Source organism: Zingiber officinale, chromosome 9A, assembly GCF_018446385.1.
Source record: "Zingiber officinale cultivar Zhangliang chromosome 9A, Zo_v1.1, whole genome shotgun sequence".
Classification (NCBI taxonomy): Eukaryota; Viridiplantae; Streptophyta; class Magnoliopsida; order Zingiberales; family Zingiberaceae; genus Zingiber; species Zingiber officinale.
This window is the reverse complement of record NC_056002.1, coordinates 110,618,593-110,624,289: the sequence shown is the minus strand read 5'-3', so window position 1 is coordinate 110,624,289 and position 5,697 is coordinate 110,618,593. Positions and strand designations below refer to the sequence as shown.

General features: G+C 36.4%; 1 long non-coding RNA gene across 3 annotated transcripts; it reads right to left on the bottom strand.

The window, feature by feature from the left end:
• Positions 1–1,948: 1,948 nt before the first annotated feature.
• Positions 1,949–4,841, bottom strand: LOC122020258. 3 transcript variants are annotated; one of them, XR_006122161.1, is made up of 4 exons: positions 4,428–4,841; positions 3,182–4,358; positions 2,782–3,106; positions 1,949–2,392 (listed from the first exon to the last, which is right to left on the bottom strand). It is a non-coding gene; the product is annotated as an uncharacterized LOC122020258 (long non-coding RNA). The 3 variants fall into 3 exon arrangements; XR_006122160.1 differs by having other exon boundaries at positions 2,782–3,734; positions 4,134–4,358; XR_006122159.1 differs by having other exon boundaries at positions 2,782–4,358.
• Between the last annotated feature and the right edge of the window lie 856 nt (positions 4,842–5,697).

The window sequence follows — 5,697 nt, the reverse complement described above, 5'->3', positions numbered from 1 at the left end:
CGGTTTGTTTGAGGTTTGTAGTCTTCCTTTCGTTTCTAGTTTATTTTTCCGCTGCGCTAACGAATTGTAGGAAGAAACGAGAGCGATTTGGGGCGGCTATTCACACCCCCCTCTCTAGCCGAGTACGAAGGATCCTAACAGTTAATACTGCAACTGGGAGGATCTTGACCTTGACTATGTCCAAGTCAAGGAAGTTTGGGTCCTGAAAAGGATGCAAGCAACTATAACGCCCGCCCTTCCCCGCTACTCAGGAAGGGAAGGACGGGATTACTTGAAACATACATATGTACATACTTAAGATCATGACAGCGGAAGAATTGAAAATCTATCTATTTTCTAATCACAGGATCATATTAACATGACATGGCATGTGAACAATATGATAATCATGTAGAAATCATATAACATATTAAACATATGACATGCTACTCCTTTAAACATATCATGTGAACATACTAGTATTCATGCATATAACTTGGTTTAATAGCTACTACTTGAACATGATACATGATATTTTAAACTAGAGCATGGATCACACTATCATGGAACAAGAGAAAAACATAGGTACATAAACCATCCGAACGGTTCAAGTCAAAAGCATCAAGTAGCATAATAAGTTTTCATGCAAAAACTTAGACATATATACATCTTAAAAACACTAATAGATCTATTCCACCATGCCACTGTCACATACATCCTTGCCCTTCCTGCTGCTCCCCTTAATTTAGCCATTCTTTATCCTTTTCTGTAGTACAAAAAAACATAAAACTATAAGCACATAGGCTTAGTAAGATCCTTTCCTACTCACAAAAATCATAAATCATGAACTAAACGTAGAGTAGTGTTATGTTCATTTACCCAACACCTAGATTTAACAATAGCATGCTAGTCTTAAAATCATGTCATACTTATTTGGGCAACCCATAAACCTAGCATATAAGAGCATAAGCATAAGGTAGTAGCATATTCATCTAGGCATCATAAACATATCTCAAAAGAGCATAAATCATAGCATATGAAAGCATAAGCATAAGATAGTAGCATATTCATCTAGGCATCATAAACATATCTCAAAAGAGCATCTTCTTAAAGCATAAACATCATATAGCATGAAACATCTCAAGAGAGCATCTACTTAAAGCATAAGAAATCATATAGCATGAAATATGTAGATGCAAGATGTTCTTTTGAAAACATGTATCATATGACATGGAATGAGTAAATGCAAGATGATTTTTTGAAAACATATATCATATAGGTACTTAAACATAATCTCATCATGATGGCCCGGCTTTGTACCGCATACATGAATGCGCGCATCCTAAATAGATCCAAGGTAGCTAATCTTGAACCTACTAGGAACTAGGCCCGTTTCCTTGACCATCGACCTAGGGGCACTTAGGAGCCCATCCCTTTTACTAGGTCCGTTTCCTTGACCATCGACCTAGGGACAACCTAGGAGCTCATCCCCGGTACAAGTCATACAAAGTAAAATAGCATACATGTTTCTTGTTATATCATAGCATATCATGTTCCTTGTCATATCGTGAAGAGTCACTACAAGAAAAAAGCTAATAGACAACGCTTTTAAAGCGTTGTCTTTGTGCCTGAAAAAGCGTTGTTAAAGGCACTGTTGTTAAAAGTCTGCTCAACGACAACGCTTTTAAAGCGTTGTCGTTTGTAGCTAAGACAACGCTTTAAAAGCGTTGTGTATTTTTTGCAAAAACATCATCTTTGCAACGCTTTAAAAGCGTTGTTGTTTTTGGCAAAGACAACACTTGTGCAACGCTTTAAAAGCGTTGTCTTTTTAAAATAAAAATAAAAAAAATCTATTTACAAAATCATTTTTTTTATATTTACAAAACTATTAATTTTCTTTTACCATATCTAGATTTGAATTTGACATATAAAATAATATTAATTAGCTCAACTAATGATTTCAAACTCGTACCAAAACAATAGAATTCAATTACAAAGTATTAGTATTTACAGGAGAATTCAACTATACACAAAGACTAAATAGTTCTGTTTCAAAGTATAGTGACATTCAAATTTAAAACAAAAAAAGCACAAAATAGCTAGTCGGCCTCGAAGAATGATGCGGCGAGGAGTACACTTTGGCCTTATGCATTGGACAGGTTTTTCACGATATTTACCCGGCCTCACGCCTTTTTTCGGAGATTTGGTGCTCAGGTTCATGACTAAAGCCTCCACAGAGGCAGTCTCAAACAAGTCTTTGCCAGCCATCTCTTGTTGCCTCCACTGATGGAAGTGTTCCAACAATGCCTGCACTGACTCCCGCAACTGCTGCAGAACAGAGTGTAGGGCATTTGGGTTCAGAGACGACCCTTCTACCATTCCACTCATTGACATCCAAACCACCAATCGCTTGCTGAAAGAAACGTAAACAAGCAGATCATAATTGCAAACAGTTATTTGTAGAGAATGTAGAATGTCATGCTTCATAATTGCAAGAGATGGACACTTTACTAATGGAAAAGAATGAAATCATAATGTCTAGAAATGATGGTAAAGAGGTATTAAAGTTTGTAATTTGACACTTTACTACACCTTGTTGAAACAAATGGTTCTATGTTCTAAAGTGGAAGTTGTACCAATTATATATTAGTAGCTCTCAATTCAGCATAAAAGATGAACACAGTCTAATTCCAGACTGTCCATCTTCAATTGGACAATATCACTCACACAATCTTGATATGAGCAAAGAGAACAAAATGATATCATTAGCAAAGGTAAGTTAAGAAATCAAGTTGCTGCTACCTTGTTCTGAAACTTTGTCAAAGATTGTTGTTCGTCCTTGAAGGATCAATAACATCAAAATACTTTGAAACAAAGGGTTGGCTGTGACAGCAGAAATAGTCAGCAAATGGACAGGTATTCCTGTATCGAAGCTGCAATAATCTGAGAGATAAAATCTACTGTATCTGGAAATTCAATTTGTCAGAAACCTTCCACGAAACAGAACTAAGAGATACAATGTCCATGGCTAATCCATTGAAAATATGAGAGTGCAGGAAAAAACTAACAAGCATAGCTGATAATGGATTCCAAAGAAGCAAGAAGTTGCTTCTTGTTGTTGAGGAGCCTATGGTAATAAGATACAAATTATTAATGATAAACATACACATGAAGGAAGATTGTTATATATAATTACACATACCTTTACTACTTCCCACATAGCCTTTTTTCTACCTTTCCTTCCCTTGTTTGAATTAAACAATCTTAAGGCCCTTCATATGTTAATGATTTTTTATATATGAGTTTTGTATTAACATAAATGCTTAATAAAAATAAATATGAACTCACATTTCCACTATATATTTCCAATCCTCATCATGAATGCGGTGCCTTAGAGAATCCAACAAACATCATAGGAACATAAACTAGAGCATGTGACAAAACCTAAACTAATTACATTCAAATAAAGAACAAACATCATAGGAACATAAATCACTAAACTAACAAGCATTACTTGGAATTAAACTAAAGAAATTGTATCAACTAAAACCTATACAATGGAAGAGAAATTTAATCAAACACTTGATGGGCATGAATCAATGAAATCATAATGTGTGTAAATTGAAATCATAATATCAGATATATTAATCAAAATATTATAAAAGTGCTAGGTGAAACCTGAAACAAAAGAGATCGTTGTTTTGTCTCTAGATCAAATTGCTTTGAGACCCTATACCCTGGCCTCCCAATCTTAACTGCAAGGATAGTGCAATGTAACAACGAAGCACCAGTAATTGATTTTATAGAGTTCCAGAATATATAGATATATTAGTTGCAATGTCCCTATGTTAATCTAACTGAGCATTATATAAAAGAGAACATGGATACAACTTACAAGTAATAAAAGTGTCAAAGTACAAATTTCTCGAGCAGAAATAAATTACTCAAAAATAGAGAAAAGAAAAGAAACTGTAAACAAAACAGCTTGTCCGCACAATTAACTACTAAATGATCAGATTACACCATGATCTAAATTCAACTACACATGTGCTATTCTAAATTCAATTAACCAATGTGATCCAATTTATCCCTAATTCAACACATAAACCTATCTAACAATCATCTACATCATGTATCAAAACCCCTACACATACCTCAAGCTCAGCCCCTTCTGTTGATCCCCAATCCAGAATCATTACTGCCATGAAAGAGTAGTTGATGGGACCAAAGAACACCACAGAACTAAACTTCCCTGCTGGAATCTTTCTCACGTAAGGTTTAGAGGCAATCAACAATTCACTTTCTGCTGATCCTCAACCATAGATGGTTGCTGCCGGAAGAAGACTCCCCCACCAGATTACCTCAACAATCGAACGTCTCTGGCGAGCAAGGGAAAAGAAGAATCGGTCACACAATATCTCAACAACCCATAGAGTACGATGCCTTACCTCCAAGATCCGGCTAGGGCACAGCGCCACAAGAGGAAGAGGAGGAATCGAGGAAAGGTCCGGCGCTGAGGTTTGCGGGAAATCAAAGAAGAACAAGATAGTTCATCCTTGAGGCTCCGGGAATAAATCTACACCGGTGGTGCCGAGGAAAAGAAGAAAAGGTCCGGCGAGAAGTAGGCGATCAGTCGTGCCCTAGGTATCGATTACTGAAGATGGCTTTGACTATGCCAGTATCGTCGAGATCCGAAGACTTCCTCCTCAAGTGACACTGTCGATCACCGAAGGTCGAAGCTCCGTTCCGTTGTCTTCGAGTCGTCCGCGAGAGAGAGCGCGTCAAGCAGAGGGGAGATCTGGGAAGAGAGGAATCGGGCGCGCAGAGCAGAAGTCGGGTTCGGGATTAAAAGGATCGGCGTCTTTGACCCACTAAAAATCAAGAAGCGTTGTCATATACACTAAGAAAAATGATAATAGACAACGCTTTTCAAGAAGCGTTGTTTTTGACCCACAAAAATCACTAATAGATAACGTTTTTTAAAAAAGCATTGTCTATTAGTAAGAACATAAAGAAATAGACAACGCTTTTCACTAAAAGCGTTGTAAAAGGAAAAAAGACAATGCTTTTTAAAAAAAGCGTTGTCTTTTAAGTGTTGTAGAATCTCGATTTTCTTGTAGTGAGTGCTCTTAGTCTCAACTTATAGGGAAGCATCTCTTAGGCTTCTCATCTTACATAAGCCTTGTATAAGCATAACATGATGGCATAAAGTGCATATAACATATGATATCTCATAGAGAAAACATAACATGATGACATAAGTGCACATATCATATAGCATTGCATAACATGATGGCATAAGTGCACATAGCATATAACATATCATAGAAATCATAACATGATGGCATAAAGTACACATAACAAATAACATGGTGACATAAAATCCATATCATATCATGAGGAGTCATTATCATGCATGGTTGGGGTTTTGAACTTCCCACAAACCCTAAATCATTACTTGGCCGAAACATAGAAGCATGGATCATAGGGTTTTAAGCAACACAAAAACATGAAATCAATAACCTAATTTCTCATAGTACTTAGCATAACATGTGAGGCCTTTTGGAACTCTAGGTAGCTTCTTAACCAAATATTTCTTGTCTTGGCCGAAACATGTAGGCATGATCCTAGCTTCTTTTAACAACCTAAAGCATGAAATTCTTACAACATACATAGCATAGCAAATGAGGTTCTTAGTAAGCATAATTAAGGTTCTAA